Genomic DNA, 19,590 nt, shown 5'->3' with positions numbered 1-19,590 from the left:
AGGACACCATGAAGTCCTATTTCATCTTCACCACCCCACACTGTGGCCACCACTGGACCAAGTGACAGAACCTCAAGATGGACATGATACAACTGATTAAATATACAGTGATTTTTGCTCTGGAGCTGGATCTGTGATTTCCTGTTCCAATTACTCCTTTGCTCTGTCATTAATTTAAATGCCTCCTGTATAATTATCTGTATTTTGCTCTTTATTTCTTCATAGTTTTGCCATTTGTTCATTCACAAATAATTAGGAGTTATCCTAACAAACAGCTGGATGATGAATTTAAAATTCATTGAAGCCACACATGGTAACCTTTTCTGTGGATGGTTTGTCATGAAGTATCCAAAACATTTCTGAAGCTTCAGCTCTTTGTTATTGATATCTACGTGTCCCTTCAGGCAGGGAAAGAGGCAAAGGCTTCAGATACAGAGCTGTATTAAGTCTGCTGGTGTTTATTCTGACAATATAAGCCAATTATGCTTTCTCCACAGCCTCCTTAACCCGTCATTCCCAAGGTATTTTGCGGTTTTAGTAATCATCTATGAAGCAATCACTTTCTTATCCTGCTGGTATCTCATTGGGACTTTCTCCAGGTTTGTTGTTTTGGGGTTTTTTCCTCATCTTGTCCTGCCTGACAATTGAAATGCTACTCTACAGCAGGTGCTTTTAAGCCAGTACATTAGCAGTAACAGACACAAACTACAAAATAATATTTGGAAAGAAGTGAAAGGTCCAGCTGCCTGTTTCTCCTGGAAGGATGAAAATTGGCTGATCGAGGCTAAACACTTGCCTGAACAGTTAAACATCAGTGTCTGTGTGTGGCCTCACACAAGGTTTCTGGTATGGCTTAGATAAGAAATCATTCTCTCCCTGCGAGGGCAGCAGATAGGCAAATCCAGAGTGGGACTCCTGCTTCACAAGCACTCCTGTGAGACCTCTGCAGACAAAGGAGCAGCGTGCTCACCTCGTGTTGTAATGCTTTTGTGTGAGCAATCACCTGTCTGGTACACACTGCTGTGGTGGGACTTTCTCCTGGTCTAAGAGAGTTTGAAGTTTTGATTGTAAGCCCCTAAGACTGCAAGATCTTTGGGACAGGGACAAATGTGGCACCAACTTCATTTGGTATCTCTGGGTGCTAATGACAGAATAAAGAAACAGTGTTAGGAATGATCTTTGAGGATTCATTACCTGTAAGCGTGATGAAAGTGCAAAAGGTGCTTTTGGGAAGTGCCACATTGATTATTTGGAGTGTGAAGTGAGTAACAAATATTTGTCAGGGAAGCAGTTTGATCTGCTGGCTTCAGAACTGGGACAAAAATTCCCATACACTTATCTGTATCAAGAAGTGTGCATACAGATCAATAGAATTTTTCAAATCTGTAATATTTCATTTTATCATTTCAGGAATATTTTTACAGGTTATATTTCCTGCAGGAGCTTGATGAAAATCAGACAACTGTGTAGTTAAAGGGGAAGGACTAGTACAGTGGTTCTATTTGTAATTTGCCACACTAGTCACTGAGAATGTTGTTCTGGCTTGGGGTTTGGGGTATTTTTTCAGTTTAATTACATAATCTTGGCCCCCTTTACTATAACTGGCTGATTTTTTTTATTTCACATCACTGAACATGTGGATTGTATATAACAGCATGGTTTTAAATGCTGAAGGTTAGGCAGCTAAACTTGAAAGTCAGGGAGCACTCACTGAATTGCACTCGGTGGCATCAGAAACAAGCAGAGGACTGAGGCTGAACTTGTGTACAATAAATGAGAATACAAAACTGAGGACTGTTTATTGCTCTACAGAAATCTGCTTTTTACCCATTTAAAGAGAGTATTATGATAGTCTGTAGCTTTAACTGTATAGTTACAGGAAGAAAAAGTCGGTCGAGGGCTGTATGAACAGTCAATGAACATTTATGTGTATTAAATGATTGTTTGAAATAGCACCTGAAATTTGAGAAGAGCTGGAAGGTGTATGTGTCAAGATGAAAATAACTGATTATTTGTAAGAAGTTTGGAAGACTCAGGAACAGATCCTGTGTGCAGCTGGCAGAGCTCTGTGTTACAAGTAATTACCATGGTTCACTTAGTTCTGCTCTTCCTCGCTAAATCCTCCTATGTGAAGTGACAGCAGAATAATTTCAATTAGGGGAAAACCCTTGTAATTAACTGTGACTATATAATAATTAGGAGAGAAGATTTATGTATTCCCTCAATCCTGGATTAATCATCACTCCATTGTGGCAATGATCTAAACGTGTAGCTTGGCACTGCGCTGTATGTGCACCCCAAAGCCAGAAGGTGTGGCTGCAGCAGTGGCAGCTCGACCTGAGCTGGCTGAAGGCAATGTCCGGGAAGATGCTAAAACATGGACTATATGTATAATCTGTTTAGTTCTTTGTGCTAAACCTTCGTCATGGTAACGCAGGCAGCAAATACATGAGTTTGAACAAAACCAGCACAGCTGTACAGGGGGTGTTTACCTGGGCACTCAGTTCAGGTACCTTTGCAGCAGTGATTTATACAAGCACATGACATCTCAGTGCATGTTTCCTGATGATTCAGCCAGGACTAAGTGAAAAAAAAAAAAAAAAAAGAAAAAAAAGAAAGAAAGAAGACAAAAAAACCCAACCAAGAAAACCACACACACCAACCTGCATGCATTCTGCTGTTCTGTCGCATACCTTTGGGTTATTAGAAAGGTTTATAATAGATAGCTGAGTTTCCATTTTGGAATGAGGTCTCTCAGCAGATCCTTTCTTCAACGAGTATTTTCTGCTTGCTAAGGCCTTTTGAGACTTGAATTCTTACTCTGTGAGCAAAGGCCTCTCTAGGCAGGATGGTTCAGCCAGCCCTGGGCCCCAGTGCTCATCCGAGGGGGATGGTGGCTGCAAAATCCCACACAGGACTGGTGAGGCCAGGGCTGACCTGGGTACGGTGTGCAGGTCAGAGGAAGGCAGCGCTCATTCAGATTACTTCCTCTGTCTGGCAAGACACAGAAGCTGAGCCAGGGAGAACCTGGTAAGAGCAACAGGAAGCTCTTTGATAGACATTAACTATAGAAAAATGGGTGGCAGTGGCCTGAGCTTGGACCATGCTAAGCTATTTTGGGTTCTTACTGCTCCTTGAGAAACCACCAGTAACTCAAAAGCAAACAGCTTGTGGCTATGGAAATAACTTTGAATGAGGTCACTGCAGACTTCTAACAGTAGGTGCTTTCTCAAGAGAAAAGTTGCACTTCCTTCCACTCATGAGAGAACTAGAAAATGTTGCTTAAGAAGACAGGAAAAAAGCAGTTAGATGTGGTATAACAATCAGGATATATATTTATTTATTAATACTTGGGTTTTGAATGTTCCAAGATTCTAGGATCCTGGTCGGAAGTTGCAGGTGCTCCTGTTGATTTCTTTGTATCTGTTTGTTTGGAAAAGACAGTTCCTTTCACAACATACCTTCTAAAAACAAATACTTCCCTCTTTGTGGAGCACAGGAGTGGTAGAGATGTCCTGTTTACCTCAGAAAAAGGTTTGAGATTTGCTGTAGGAATGAGGTTCGTGAGCTAGGAAAAGGCAGACAATGCTGGATTTGTCCATATTATATTTAGAACTGTATTTTATTGCCAGATTTTTGCTAGCAAGTTACATTCATGACCTCACTCATAAAGCAAAGAGAAGTGAGATTTCTGGTGCTTGGCAGCTGGATAATCTGAGAAGGTCTGGGCTTAAACAGCAGAAGAGCTCCAAGATAAAGGGATTGCCACAAGCATCCCAAGCTTGTTTTGCTGTGCTCTGCAGGGAGAAAGGCAAACCTATGCAAATAGGTGTGTGCTCAGAGTCTCTTGCTGTACCCCTGCAGGTTCTGGGGTGTTGGCTATTTTTTGTACTCAAAATCAGATCCTTGAACATCAACAGACTGCTGCCAGCAGATCTGTAGGTGCCCAAATGTCCATAACAAATACCTCAGTGCTGTTTCTAAATGTTCTGACAACTGAAAGCTTGAAAGGAACGGAGTCAGATGTGAAGTAGGGCAGATGTAGTTAACCTTCAGCTGGTCCCTGAATTACTGCTCTAAATACACTGTATTCCCAGAAGCTACAGACAATATTCACATATCCCTTGTGACTTTCTTAACTTGTCTCATCCCCTGCTTGGAGGGAAGGAAGAGTAAGAAGGAAATCAAAAGGAGTATAAGCAGCTGCTTGCCTTGTGATTATCATAATAGTTACGTAAGAAACTTAGCTAACCTGCTTAGAACCAACATTAACAAGAGTTTTTACAGAAAAGGATCCTTTAGGGATTTAAATATACCAAAACAAACACAACAAAACAAACCTTCTGAACAAATGGAAATCAACAATTGTTTTCATTTGTTCCTCAAAATGTTTGTTATTTGTGTGTGACATCATTTTCAGCTGTATAATGTTTGAGAATTAGCTTTTTCTCTAGGGTTTGATTGGTTTGTTTGGTTTTTTTAAGAACTGCAAAATTTTTGTGCAGACTGATAAAAACTCTTCCCAGAAGGGGGAATGGTTAATCCCATAGTGGTTTTACAACACCCTTGTCACTCAGAAGGGCTGTAGGAGGGGTGGGAGGGGGCACTTTGATATCCCTAAAGCCTAAAGTGCACAGAAGCTCTTCTTGCCCTGCTCCCAAGGCAGGCCCTATCTCCAGTTCCCTGACCAACCCTGCCATGGCACAGAAGGAAAAGCCTCTCCTTTCAAATGTGCTCTCACAGGGGTTTTTGCTGCTTTTTAAGTGAAGCCTGCAGATGTTTTTTTACCAGACAGAAGGGGCTGCAGGTTGGGACTGGCTCTGGAGGAAAGGCACAAAGCGGATTAGTGTTTTGAGTTAGGAATTGGTTGGAGCAAAGAAAAGTTAGGGGATTTTTTTTTTTTAATGCTCTTAGTCACCACAACTGGATTTTGGCAGATGCAATTTGAGTGCAGTTAAAATGTGTCTGATTAGTGAGATGATAATTCAGTGAGCTCTAAGCTAAAGAGCGATTCAGTGAGTGGGGTGTGGTAATAGCATGGCTTTTTCTGGGGTGGGAGAAGAACAAGTAAGGGATCATCTCCTCATGGGAGTCCCCATGGGCTCTGCATACAGCAGGCTCCAAGGACTCTTCAGCATAACGAAGGGCCAAGGAGCAAAGGTCCAGAGAAGCAGCCAGCAGCTGCCTCTGAAATAATCCTTCCTTTGGGAGACCGTGGTCATGCTGCCAGATCCTGGGGACTGTTCAGCATCTCTAAACTTTCAGACATATTTTATCCTTCATAAAATTTGGGGGGCTGGGAGTAAGAGAGACTGATGTATTTTTGTAACAAAGACAGTAGATGTTTAACGACACTTCTGAACGTGGGATTTGTACCCGCTATGTCCTTCTGAAATGTCAGAAATGAACGTGGGAGGAAAGCCCGATTCAGACTTTCAGAGCAGCATTATGCCTTCAATGGAGATCTGTAGCTTCATCTGCAGCCAAAAAGGAGAAGTGATGGGCACCCCAGCATAAGGCAAATTCTGTACTTTGCACAGCCCAGGCCAGTGCACTCTGCCTCAGTTTTCTTTTACCTACACCTCCTGAATCACTTCTTTGCATCCTCAGAGATGTTTTCTTTCCTGCACACAGAATTTGTGGCTGGGTGCTTGAGGCATAACTCCATCTTTTGTCTGGGGTTGCCAAACATCTGGCAGTCAGCTCAGCAAGCAAATGACCAGTACTTACAGTCAGTCACTGCACGTATAGCCAGTCAGTTGTTAGACTAACTGTATATTCACTGATCAACAACACAGCAGAGCACAGCACATCTGGGAAACACAGAAGTTACAGTGTGAGCAAGAAAAATGGGAGCATTAATTCTGTCCCTCTGTAGAACTGTTACTGACAGAACTTACCCCTAATTCAGAGAGAGCAATTTATGCAGTCAGTTCTCAGTGGCAAGAAATGCCTTTGTCTCTCACACAGAGCACCAGCCTCCGCTCTGCCCATAACTGGCGCTTCCAGCTTCACAGGAACAAAAATCACAAAACCAGCAGTCAGTTTACATTACACATATCACTTCAGGCGCTTCTGCTTTATGGTGCTTTTGTCTCCACAGACTTCCAGCTAGAATGGTATGTCCTTCGCTGTTTTGCAACTAGAGATAACCATGCTTTTGTCAAATTCCTCAATCCCGCTCGTGTGCCGGTTCCCACATACGCTGCAAACTGGGGCTGGGCTGTGCCTAAGCCTGCCGATGCTGTGTGTGCAGGGGGATAAAGCGGCTTCGCTGTCAGCTTGGCTCTCAGGTTTTGCTCCCCGTGCCCCGGGCCCGCTGCAGCTTCCCACTCACTCGCACTCTCGGCGGGGAGAGCCGAGCACAAAGGCTTGCCGAGCCCGACTGCAAAGTTACATTGCTACAAACGCGGAGACGAGAGAAATGCTGCGATTTCTTCCGAAACACACAGCTTTAAGCCCAGCTCTCACCAGCGGCGCCGCGGACTCCTCTGGCGCAGCGCTGTGCGCTCGGACCGGCCGGCAGCCGCCGCTCGTTTTGGCGGCAACGCTCTCGCTGCCCGGGCCTCGCTCGGTGAAGGCGGAGCTCGCCGTGCCGGGCGGCAGCAGCCCCTGGCTCGCCGTGCCGAGCGGCACCAGCCCTCGGCCGCCGTGCGGAGCGGCAGCAGCCCTTGGCTCGCCGTGCCGGGCGGCAGCAGCCCTCGGCCGCCGTGCGGAGCGGCAGCAGCCCCGGGCTCGCCGTGCGGAACAGGAGCAGCACCAGCCCTCGGCCGCCGCCGGCCCCCGGCACGGGATCCCGGGCACGGCCCGGGCGCGGAGGGGGCGCTGGCCACGCCCCCTCCCTGCGCCAGCCAATGGGGTCTCGCCGCCGGCCGCGTGCCGGGGGGGGGCAGCCGGATCCTGCGGGGCGGGGCCGCCTTGGGGGCGGGGCCCCGAGGGGAGCGGACGGCTGCTATTGGAGGAGCGCGGGCGGGGGGCGGGGCGGCCGGCGGGGAGCGGGGCGGGGCGGGCGCTCCGCGGCTCGGTGCGGGCAGCGCTCGGCGGCGGCGGCGGGAGCGGAGCGGGGCGGCCGCCCGGCAGGTGAGGGGCGGCGGGCGGCGGGGCCGCGGCGAGGGGAGCGCGGGCTGCCGCCGCCGCCGCGCCCGGCCGGGGGCGAGGAAGCGCTGCCGGGGGTCGGCGGCCGGCGGCAGGTGCCGCCCGGGGGCCGCGCTTTGTCTCCGCGTGGGGGGATGGGCGCGGCCCCTCCGGAGCGGCGGCGCCTCCCGGGCGGGGCGAGGGGGCTCCGGTGGGCCGGGAAGCCCCCGCTCCGAGCCGCCCCCGCGGCTGGCTCTGCGGGGAGGAGGGCGGCGGTCCCCGCGGCTCCGCGCCCGGAGGAGCGGCGGGAGCGGGCGGCGGGGCTGGCGAGCCCCTCCGGCGGCGGTGGCACCGCCGGGAGCGGGGAGCGGTGGGGCCGGGCGAGCCCCCGCCACCCGGGCACGGCTCGCTGGGAGCTGGCGCCGCGCTGAGCGTCGGGCAGCCGCGCCGGAGGAGCTGCCCGGCCCTGGCCCCGCTCCCCTGACTGGGCAATTCCCGCTGTCTGGAGATCTCGTTTTCCACCTTGAACACATTCCTTTTGAAAGAGTTTGCAGCAAGTGTTCGGGCCCCTCTGAGCAGGTGTGCTTTGTGTTCCAGGAGTTGCAATTTGAGATCTTTATTTTCTTAAATCTAAACTTTCTGTGGCTGCTGCTTTATCTCAGGGCAGCAGTCTGGAACAGGAGTAGTCCTGGGAGAGTATCTGGAGTGCCGCTCTAGTTACAAAGAGGAAGGGGCTTACAACCCTGAGTGTTGTAAAACAGCGGGGTCAGTATTTTTCTTAAACAAGTGCTTTATTCTGTGTGAGGCCGAATGTGACCTGCTCATTTGTGACCTCACTTTTTGAACAGGGATCACAGAAGTGTTCTGCCCTGTGTATGAAATGCAGAAATCAATGACTTTTATTAATGATGTGTCTGTGTGACGTCGGGGGGCTAAGCCAGCGGTGGAAGCATTCACCCTGATTCAGGGGGAAGCTGATGCACTGAGCTGTTTTGCTCCGTGGTTTTGCATTGTAATGGGGAAATTGGTGTTTCCCCTTGCTGCAAATGGGGCATGGAATTTCACAGGTTTGAATAGGGTCACTTTGAGAGGCCAGCAAAGCCTAGCAGAATCACAGGAGAAGAGATTAAACAAGTTATGGATTGAGAAGAATCTGGCAGGGAAGGTGACTTGTAGGCAGTTTGGTGCTGAGCAGACTATTTCTATGCACATCCACACCTGTGTGCAGCTGAACTGGAATCTGCAAGCCAGGGACTTGTCCTGAACTGAGATTTGGCCAGAAAGCCTTTACTATAGCTTGGTCATATATGGAATTTTCTCTTTAAATTTCTTCCTAACATGTGAAAAGAGTTAGGTTAGTAATACGATTAACAATATTTAATAAGATTAAAATCACCAGCATAACTCTTGAGAAAGGTGGGTGCAGACTGTCAGCAGTTGACACTTTTAATCTCTACTTTCTCCCATGTGAGTGCTGGCTCAAAGAGTTCAGGCTCCAAGACTCTGCTTGCTTTTCAGAACAGAAAAATTCTGCCCTCGCCTGCTGACAGCTCAGGTATTGCCTTACCTTTCATGTCCACCAACAGCATCATATTCCCAGCGGGGCCACGGGATGTTCCCATATAAGGGCAGAGGGAATAGCTGACAGAGGGCTGTAATGAGTGTGCAGAGCTGTTCCTTCAGTGCCAGTCTTTGTGTGAAGCGGGGTTGTTGCTGGAGTGTTGCTGCTGCTGGCACGCTTGGGCTCTCCTGGCAATGCCAGCAGAGCCTGCAAGGACTGAACCAGTCTGAAAAGTATCTGTTGCTGCCGAAGGTGGCCCCGTGAGCCTGGAGAGAGGCTGCCTGCCAAATTAAGCAGTGCCAGTTCTATGTTGGGTGTGCTCTGAAGGAAAAAGCACCCACCCAGGTTGCCTGTGTGGGGTGTGTGCTATCCAGCACTGTCCAACAGAAGACAAAAGTAATTGCACTTTCTGTGTTCCACTATTGCTGTTTGCTTTCTGGAGTGTTCCTTTAGCCAGCAGTGATGGGTACAGGGAAGCATGATATCTTTTTCAGTGTAAATTTCAGTGTCAGCTGGAAAGGGAGAGCAACAGACAAGTTCAGAAGAAGATGAAGCAGCCACTCCCCAGAAATGCTTGAGATTTTTTTCTAGTAAAAGCTTTACTGCTGAATTGGGTAGTTTGACATTATTTCTCTTCTGTCATCTTCTTCTCTGTCTCAGTCCTTCCTGCTGCCTGTCAAAGCCAACTCACAAGGACATCAGTTTCTTCTCCTCACTGACAGCCTCTCCGTCTGTTCTGTTTTCGTTTGTAGCTGTTGTTTTTTTTTCTCCTGAAACTTCAAATTGTTTGTTGTAGCCAAGTTCTGAGCTGAACCCTCCCAATCTTGCATAAGGGCATCTTGGAGGAAGATGATAGGACTTGGAGGCTGTGCAGGGTGGTAGCAGTCAGAGGAGGCATGAGCCTGCCTGCTTCCTTGTAAGAATTAGCCCTCTAGATACAAGCTAGTTTCAGGAAGCAGGGCTTGGACTGGTGCCCTTTTTGCTCACCTGGATCTTCAGTGAAACGTCTTTGTGCTCTGCGTGCTGGGATCTGGTGCCTTCTACTGACTCTCCTTTGCGTTCCCTATAATCTGTTAAAGCCCTGGATTTGATTTGCATTTATTTGTGGTTCTTGTGAGTATCTGATTGCAGGATTACTGTATCTGAAAGGATTCATCTTCTGCTGTTCATGAAAACCACAGGAGGGCTGCTTTTGCCTTCATGGGAATGTGCCAGCTGGTCTTTCATTGTGCTGCTGGTATCATTTTCCCTGTCCTGTTACTGGAGGCGTCTTTGATGACCTGATGGTTGTGATGATGTCTTTAGAGAAGATTCATATTGATCATTATTTGAGCTTTGTCTGGTTTCGTCTCAGTCCTGGAAGACAATTCCTATAAATTCTTGCATGTGTTTTTCAGAAACAAGTGATTGAGGCAGCGGGAGCACGTGCACAGCCTCGTGACATGATACCGCTGCTCCGCAAGGCAGAGTAGATGCTTAATTTAATTGGGAAACAGTAAACTCCTGTGTTGCACTGTCTTTACTCCAGCACAGCGGTGAAAGCCAAAGGACCTTTCCTGGTGGCACACTGAATCTGGGAGACTCTCTCAAGTCAGCATGGAGGGGGTTTTGTTACCTGCGTTTTTCTCTGGCACCGTGAAGAATCAGCCTGCGTGCTGTGGTTTGCCACAGTGATAACTGAGATGCTCCCCTGCTTAATAAACTGGCCGGGGTTGTAGTTGCTGGAGCTCAGACTTGCAGAGCTGCAAAGGTGCAAAAACACGAAGGAGGATGTTCCAACCTGTACCGACACGCAGCCCTGACTAATGGGAGAACCACAGCGCTTTGGAATGAGCTCTCCAAGGCTCTGCCTCTTCTCCCCAGCTGCTGAAGTAATAAATGCAGAGGACTTGTTTTCACTGCTAATAATTTTTTTTCAGCCAAGTAGTAACTAAGACATCTGAGCTATTCTGAGGTTCCAGGAAACAATTTAGGTATTCTTTTCATTAACTAGAAGTAAGTGCTGCCTCCCAATGCTTGTGAGGGAAAGAAAAAAGAAGAAACAAATGGTTTCAGTTTAGGTAAATTTTTGTTGGTGGTGGTTTGTTTTGTTTTGGATTTTTTGCCTTTTTTTTGGTTTGGTTTTTTAGTTTTGTTTTGTTATTGAATCAATTTTTAAATAGTTTCTAATATCCTGAATTTAATTTTAGACCTTCACTTTCAAGTCCTGCCTCCCAATCTCAAGAAAGAAAAAGAGGAGAAAAGGAAGCAGAAAAGAAATTTGTGGTATCATGATCTCATTTTAGATGTTGATCAAAATGTGAAATGAGTCTTCAAATGAAGCAGATCCTAAGGAAGTTTCCAGATGCCAGACTTTAATTGAGTGGGAACTTTAGTGATGTACTTGCAGTATAAAAACTGCAAGTACTGTTAGGATTGCTTCTTCAGTGCCTGGTAAACGTGTGAGATTTTACTTTGCTTTTGGCTCTGAAGTTTAACTGTGGAACAACCTGGAACTGTTGAGTTTCCCCAGCCTCTGCTCTCCACCAGCACTGCTGCTCTCAAAATTCTTGCAACTTCATAGCTACTCCCTTTTAGAAAATGATAATTCATTTCCCTTCTTGAAGTATCTGAACACTGTAATTTCATCTTGCTACTTGTATCTATTCCTGGCCTATCTCATGTGGGAAGTCTCTCTTCCCTGTGTCACAGGCTGTAATGGGACTGATCTTTGCTTCTGGGTATGGTTTAGCTAGGCTGGGTCTGTACTGGGGACTGGAGTTTAGGAATTACGTCACCACTTGCTCCAGATACCCCCACAGAATCTGTGGTGAGCCATTGGGACACACAGCTGTAAGGTACTGACTGAATGGTTTGCTGTTGCTTTGTATCTGCAGGTGCAGACAATTTCAAGTCATCACCATTCTCCCTCTCTTTGCACTTTTCCTTAATTCTGAAATTAAAGGCAGTGCTTCTGGGTTTCAGTGAAAAAACCATGTGTGTCAGCTTATCTCAGCATAATGTGGTATTGAGTCTCAATGATGGGGTTCATCCTGCTGCTGAAGTTACTCCAGGGGGAATGCAGCCCTTGTGTCCTGCCCTTCCCTGCAGCTCTGCTCTGGCAGGAGGGTAGTTGTGCCTGGAACTGTGCAGGTGGAGGAAGCTGATTGTGTTCATGCATTTATGTTGATGAAACTTGTTTTCTGACTAAATTGCATGTCATTCTATAAATAGAATGGGAATGTTTGACATCTTACCCTGCTATAATAATTCTCAAAATTACTACATAGAAGTAGTGTTTTCAGCTGAGGGTTTCTGCCCATCTATGTAATTTCAAAATAATTTTTGTTTCAATCTCTGCTCTTTTAGCTTTCCTGTACTGCAGCATTTCACAATTTGGGTAAGTGGCTACCCTGCTCTTTGTGTGGAGTTACATTAAGAATTGGAGTGCCACCTGTCTCCCCTCCTCTGATCCTGACTCCAGGAGGTTGTGTGCTCTTGAAATCTCTCTGTGCTTACAAGTGCCCATGCCCTCATCCTCCTGCAGAATTTTTGGGTTCTCTGGTTTCCATAAAGAAATGCCAACCTCTGTGGACAGCTGGCCAGGCAAATGCTTGAGAAAATGCTCCTGGCATTGCCTGCTGAGTGTTCTGCTCAGCTGGAAGTCCTTCAGACAAAAAATATTTGAAGCAGAGGAACCATGGCTTCAGAGATGGTCCAGCCAGACCAGGCTTTGTCAGAAATCATGTCCTCACTGAAGCTGTTGTAGGGTTTTGGACAGCTTGGAGTTAGCTAATGGTCCTGAAGCAACTCTCTCTTTAGTACTTTCAGCCTTGGTCCCAAGATTTTTTTGCCTTGAACCTTCTTAAAATGTTGGAGAGAGTGATTGTGTTAGTGAATTACAAAATTATCATACACGAGAGCATTTTGGTAACACGTGATGAGAATTTTGATCATCTGTTTGCTGTCTTCCATATACCAGAATCATGAGCTCTTCTCACCTGTATTCTATGGTCTCCTAGTGTAGCCAGAAGTTGTATGTGCTGGAGATCTCGAGTGCAGAAGCAGTTCCTGGACTTCTGAATTGCACTGACATCAATATTTTGATCTTTATTTGCTTCCTGCTTGACTTTTTGCATACAGATTGCAGTCTACTACTGAATGATTCTACCCCAGAGAATGGTAAAGCTGATCTGCAGCTGAATTAATTGCATGAGATCTATGTGTGCCACTGTGGGAAATAGAGAAGTACTAACCAGGGGCTTGGTTTATTTGCCAGATCATTTCAGCATTTTGATAGAAATTGATGAAATGAGGCTGCAGAAAGGCTGAAATACCTGGGGACACTACAGCATTTGTGAATTTATATTCTGATCCTTAGCTGAAACGTATTTTGAATTGCATTTTATGCCAACCTGAAACTTGTGAGAGATTTAAGACAAAGATTGCAAGGGCTTTTTGCTGTTTGTCCTGCATGGCAGTGCAGCTTTCTCATGGCTGTGATGGAGAGGTGTGGTTCCCTTGTGTGACTGTGCCTTCTGAGGCACTGCTGTGGCTGTAACGGGTAACACTGACTCGTACTGTTTATTTCCTCCTTTGATCTAAATTTTTTCCTCTCTTTTGGGGATTTGTAACCAGAAACTGTTCTCCAGATGTGTGACAGCCAACAGAGGTGCATGTGCAATTTCAGAATGGCCCTGGGTGATTGCTACCAGCTTGTCCTCTTGGCAGCACAGGCAGAATGTGAATTGGCAGGAAGGCAGAGCAGCCCCTGCGGCACTGCCATCCCGGAGTGACTCGATGTGCTGAGCTCCTTGGCCTCAGTAACAGGCAGCTGGAGCCCCAGAGCTGGAGTGTCTGGTTGTGCTTTGTGCCCAGCACTGCTGAGATGATGCAGAGCTAAAGAAAAAGGAGTGGTGGGGTAGAGCAGCTGCCGTACAAATGCTGCTCTTGCTCTCTGTACTGCCCAGAGGGCAGGTACCTGCAGGATGTCCTCCCACAGCAGCACAGATGGGCAGTAGGGACTGTGCTGCTGGCAGTGTGGCCATATAAGCAGCTGCACAGGACCAGATGAAAGAGCCATTTAGCCTGTTTTGCTTTCTCTGGGCTTGGGACAGTCAAGTCTCTGTCCTCACAGTGCCCAAGTCACCCTGGCCCCTTCCTTCTCCACACTGAACTGGTCTGCAGGGGAGGTGAAAGCCTGTGTCAGTAGCCTCAGTAACAAGCTCAGCAGAGCTTGTTAATATAAAGGCTTCTGACAGCCATGCTTTCTTGCTAATGATGTTTTTTAGTTATTCCTGTATGTTATGCCTGTATGTAGTGGCAGTACTGTTGTGGATACTTGAGCTTTGTGAATGCCTTTTCTGGGCATAGAACACAGGCTGCTCCCTGCCATCGATGGTCTTGCAAGTAATTGTTCTGTTTCACTGTGGGTCTGATGCCTGTCTGTACAGGGTGGTGGCATCATGAAGCTTTCCTTAATGACCTCTGATGATGATGGCCACTGTTCACAATGCTTAACTAGGCTTCACCACTGTGGAGAGCCGTCTCTGTTGAACTCTGTGAAAAAGGACTGTGAAGAGTGGAAAGAGTAGGCAAGCTGATGGATGTATCACGTAACAGTGTTGTTTTGGATCCAGCCATCCAAATACATCTACAGCATCCCACCATCCCAGACCTGCTGTAGCAGAGCTCTTGCCATGGACCTACGAATGCCAGACTCATTGGCTACAGACAAATAACATCTGAATAGTGTTTACCCTCCCGTGGATGACAGGGATGGGTGTCCTGCTGGGAGGAACTTGTGTGCTGGTGCTGCTCACACAGTCCCAAGAACATTTCTGTTTAAGTAGTTTTGCATTTCAGTGTTCTCCTGCTGATCAAAGGTTTGTGTCTGTGCCTGGTGCAGGTGTTTAGCATCCACATGCAAGTCCCAGGACGCTGCTGGGATGCTGCTTTGCACTGAGCAAAGCTGTTACAAGAGAATGACCTGCACTCCCCGTTCTGAGGTTTCATCCTTCTCCTGAATGTTTGAAAGCCATTGGGCTGTGCATCTGTTTCCCTTCCTCCCCGTGCTGCCAGCACAGTGAGATGCTAACGGGTGCTACAGTGACAATTACAGGCACCGTGTGCTCTGCAGGCTGCCAGAGCCTGTTTGATCATGAAAACACAAATGACACCTGGCTGTTCAGCTCTAGGATTGTAATCTGCATCCCCAAGTGCACCAGGTAGAAAGCACCACAAGGCCCTAATGAAGGAACTTTGCCCAAAACACAATGTGTTTATTTTAAAGCAGGTAGAAATTTTATGTATGCAGTGATTCACAGGGGAAATGGTCTCAGCCAGTATAAACACATGGACCATCCTTGTTATTCCACTCAGCAATGAAAAATACATCTCAAAAACCTCTCTTCTGTATAGAGAAAAAATAAAACTTTTTGTGCTTGTAAAACTCTTATCTCTATTGGGAACTGTCCTCTGTTGCTGCTTCACAGACTGACATAGAACTGTTAGCTGACAAAATAGTACTGATGTCTTCACCACTTGGTGACCTATAGCAAGACTAATGTTTGTCTTCGGGCTGCTTTTCTGTGTATGCTCTGAGAAGTCTTATGCCTTTGGCCTGTTTTGGACAGAAAGGTGAAAAGCTTAAGTGGAGGGAGGAGAATTGATCTTTTGAGAGCTGCAAGAAAAAAATTAAGTATTGCAGGACTTTCCCTCTAAGGGAGCAAAACACTCCCTTTGAAATGAAGACTCTGTTTACATGTGTTAATTCCCTTTGTTTTTTTGTGGGATGGAAAGGTCACTTTGTATCTATCTAAGCTATAAAAAAATCAATTGTTTAATCAATTTCTAAAGTAGATTTAGTGTAAATGACTACTGTGGTGTGGCTTGGGCTTTGATGTGTGGAGGTGTCCCAAAAAGCTGCTAGAAAAGTCAATGCAGGACATTGCTGGAAATAAACTTACAGAAATTGTAGGGGAATTTTCTGTCCCATTCAGTATGTCCACGGGGTGTTTTTTTTTTCCCTTGCCCAGTCCCAGCGTGGCTTCCTCCTGGTGTTCCTACTGAAAGAATGGATCGCTGAGAGCAGATCAACAAAAGCAGTCATGCAGTTCACTTGAGCAGTCATGCATAAATATGAGCAGACTTTCTGCTGTTCAAACTGATGGCCAGCCTTCCCTGAAACCAGTTTTCCATAGGCTGCTTGTTCCTGCTGTCCTGGAACTTGGAGCTGTCCTGGTGATCTTGTCCCTGACAGACAGCCAGGTATTGGTGTTCCCAGGTAGCTGGGCTGGAGGAGGGTCACAATGGGAAATAAATTTCCTGCTTTGAAAATGCCAAGGTAAGGACTGGTAAAAGCCATATATTTCATTCTACTATTGCCTTGGAATTATTTTCTTCCAAGTGGTGTAACAGACAGAGCCCTTCCAGCTGTCACACTGACCTACACCCTGGGCTGGCCTGTACACAGAGCATAAGCTCTCTGCTTGTGCTCTTTGCAAACGTCAATGTGGGTTTATTGTATAACACCAAATGAGAAGTAACACAAAATGAGAAGTGCCACACAATGGAAATCTGGTTAGAGGTGGAAGTTCAGTGGACCTGCTGCTAGAACAGAAGTAGAGGAAGGTACAGTTCCTTGTGATATGGAGTGCCTGGTTAACACCTACAAGGGATTAATGCTTTTCATGCAGTCATCCTGAATAAGTCAGGTCTTTGGGGAGGTTTGAGTTATAATTTTGGTGTATACTTGCAAGGATAGACACCTCTGAAGGGATGGATTGTGTTAATAGTAAGAAAGTGCTGCTGGAAAGAAACACGGCAGCAGGTGACTGTTCATGTAATGTGTTTCTTGGATGTTTGACTTGGAGTCGTAGAATGGTATGAATAATTGATCTGTGCCAACACCAACAGCATACCTCATAATTATTTAATTAAAATAAAAGGCTGATGCTTCTGAAATCATGGGTCACTGGGTACATTTCAGAAAGTGGTATTCCTAGCAGGTGACTTCAGCAAGTATCTGTAGTGTACTCTGCTGTTCAGTAGTTCATCAGTATTCTGAAAATAAGTGTAAAGCCACTGTTAATGTTGATTCAGCAGAGAACAGGCCATGCTGAGGACAAATTCAAAACCATGGCTAGAAATGACAGGAATGTTGGGATTTTCTTGCTTGAATATTCTGAATAGTATGTAAGTCTTTGGCAGAATGGGGGAGGTAATGAAGTTTACCTTAGAGGTTTTGGAGAAATGATTAAATGATGATTAAGAAAGATACAAGCTCCTTGCCCTCAGTACAGTCAGATAATTGACTGTTAGTGAATTGATACGATCTTTGCAGCCTGATTTCTGTAGCTCCTCAGTTATGCTGTAAAATGAGTCCAGTGAAATTGCATCCATCTGATACAGGCAAGTTTGGACTTCTGTGTGCCAGAGATGCTGATTTTTCACTGATTGTTCCTCACCAAAGCAGTGACCCTGAAGAAGGGGGAAGAGGTGGGGGGAGGACAATCAAATTGATATTAAAAAAAAAAAAAAAAACCAAAACCAACCAAAAAAAAAGTAAAAAGCTGTTCAAGGATTCAAGAAAAGATGCCTTGTACTGAGACACTGACAGGGCCAATCTGTTGATTGCCAAAAAAGCTATTGAGAGGTGAGTTGGTTAAAACATGTGCATAATTGACTCTGAGGAGCTCCTCTTTAATCCAGCAGAGAAGGAATTAATGGCTCAAGGCAGAAGGCAAACAAATAAGAAATTAGTCTGGCCACGCTGCCAGAAAGAATGATGGAGCCATTGTAGCAAACTACTAGCAGAGTAGTCAACTTAGGTTTTGACCTCCAAAGGCCTTTAGTCTGGATGCCATAAACCACTACATTTCACAGAACCACTTAATGGGCTTTATGGAGGTGTGAGTGGATAAAATGGAACAGTGCCTGTGTGTTAGGCAGGAAATCAGAGCGGCTGTACCTTAAATTATGTGACTCTGACTAGTCCTGGTGCAATTGATTTCTGTTTTTCTGTGCTTTAGAAATAACCCCGAGACCAATTCAGTTATGTTCTTCATCCCTGTTTGTTCTTTTCCTTCCAAACTTTGTTTATGTCTACATGTCTTATGCACCATAAGTGGTACATCCTGGATGTAAAGAATATTGTTTGCTTGAGGTTTGTACTTCAAATATCTCATGAAAATGAAATCTTATTTATATTTTTTATATTTCTTAGAAATATCAGTGTAATGGTGAAATAGTGTATCTCACCTGTCTTGCAGTATTTATTTTATTGATTAAACTTTTTAGGAGAGTAGAGTTTTATTAAGCATTTAGCATGTAAACCCATGTACTCTAAGGAATTATGTTAAATTCCAGTGGCATTTAAGTAATTCAGTTTCATAATCTTCTCTTGCATTCAATGTGAAAATCCTATACAAGAAATAAATCTGATGAATGTTGTAATTTAACCTCTGATTGTTTCAGAATAACTTGTGGTTGTTTACAGGCTGAAAATGAAAGAACTTTACAAGGCTGGGAAATCATTGAGCTCATTTAGTTTGGTGCTGTGTAAAGCCAGGCAGCGGCCTTTCTTGAATTTAAGCTAAACATTCAAGTTGGGACTGAATGTTAACAAAGAGAAGAGTTGCAAGTGATGGAGAGCTTGCCTTACTAAATACATTTCAAAATACCTTTGAGAAAAGAAGCTTGAAAAACAGACCTTGGTCTGCTCAGGCCAGAAATATGCAATTAGCAAATTATTAACCTTGTTGTGAATGGTTTAAGTAACGTGGTACTTGTTCTGTTTCACTTCTGATTGACTATATAATAGCCACCATCAGCAGTCTCTGCTGTGTGCTGGATTGCAAAATCTGCTAATTAACACATTCGTTTCATATTGCTGCTGCCAATGTTTGCATTGAAGAACGTGGCTTTTTTTGGCCATATGGATGGGTGGGAATATCAAGATCCTGTTATGGCTCTGTGCTCATTCATGTGTGATGCTTTGTGCTCTGTTTTTCCCAAGACATCTAATCAGGCTTGGGGCTGAGCAGTGCCTTTTTGGAGAATCTTTAACTGAAAGGTCAAAATAAGCACAAGGCCCAGAGACAAGTCTTGCTGTCACTCTTCCCAGCTGCCCCCCCGCCCTCCTTTGTGTGTGTCTCTCCACTATACATATGTAGGAGTCCTTCACCCTGCACATTCAGCTGTTATTTCTTTCCTGAGACTCGGGGCTTTAAGTGCCACTCACCATCTTCCCAAACAGAGCACAACTCTGCCAGCTGGATCTCCCTCAGGCTGGGGGTGGATGATTTGTGGTGTGGGAGCTCCTGGCACTCACCTGCTGATGGGGCTGCTGGCTTTGCACCATTGCTGAGCACTGTCAGCTGCCTGGCATCTGTGTGTCTCAATTAACCTCGTGTAGGTAGACCAGGATTTACCCTAAAGGCAGTATTTGCCTATGGGCTGGTATCTGGTGGTTCTTCAAGGGAATGGGAAGGAAAATGTGCCTTACAGTGGTCTCAGTGAGGGCTCCAAATGATGCCATGGAAGCTGAAGACTTGGATTTGCAGTCCAGATCGGGTCTGACTTAAGTGAATTTGTTCACACATACCCTCTGCTGCCTCCCATCCATGCACTGAAAGCGTTACCAGGAAACTCCCTGTGGGAGAGCATAACCATCAGGAGGGGGAGATGGTAAAATCTGGGTATTTATTCCAGCTCTCAGGGTGCATCTGAGGAAGATGCCTTTGTTTTATTGAATGAGAGATATTTTATGGTATTGATGGGCTTGTGCCTGTTGTAAGAGCGTTTGAGGCAGGCAGCTCTTTTGCTGTCACTATTTCAGCCCTGCTTGGTTTCTCCTTTCCCTTACTCGCCAAGTGCAACTGAAAATGAGGTACTGAGGCAGCCCATCTAGTTTTTTGTATGCAATCTAGCAAATATTAGTGCTGGAAACTGGGCTCTTGCTGCTGTTTGTCTGG

General features: G+C 45.9%; 1 protein-coding gene across 6 annotated transcripts in view; it reads left to right on the top strand.

The window, feature by feature from the left end:
- Positions 1-7,024: 7,024 nt before the first annotated feature.
- Positions 7,025-19,590, top strand: part of PLXNB1 (plexin B1) — a 73,877-nt gene continuing 61,311 nt past the window's right edge. For 4 of the 6 annotated variants that reach the window (XM_038148948.1, XM_038148945.1, XM_038148949.1 and 1 more), the window contains exon 1: positions 7,025-7,080. The gene's annotated coding sequence lies outside the window, so the exon portion shown is untranslated. Of the gene's footprint in view, positions 7,081-13,967; positions 15,960-19,590 lie in introns of those variants that run through there. The other 2 variants (XM_038148951.1, XM_038148946.1) reach the window with 2 other exon arrangements.

Source organism: Motacilla alba, chromosome 12 (assembly GCF_015832195.1).
Source record: "Motacilla alba alba isolate MOTALB_02 chromosome 12, Motacilla_alba_V1.0_pri, whole genome shotgun sequence".
Classification (NCBI taxonomy): Eukaryota; Metazoa; Chordata; class Aves; order Passeriformes; family Motacillidae; genus Motacilla; species Motacilla alba.
The sequence above is the reverse complement of the archived record's forward strand: the minus strand, read 5'-3'. Positions and strand labels throughout refer to the sequence as shown.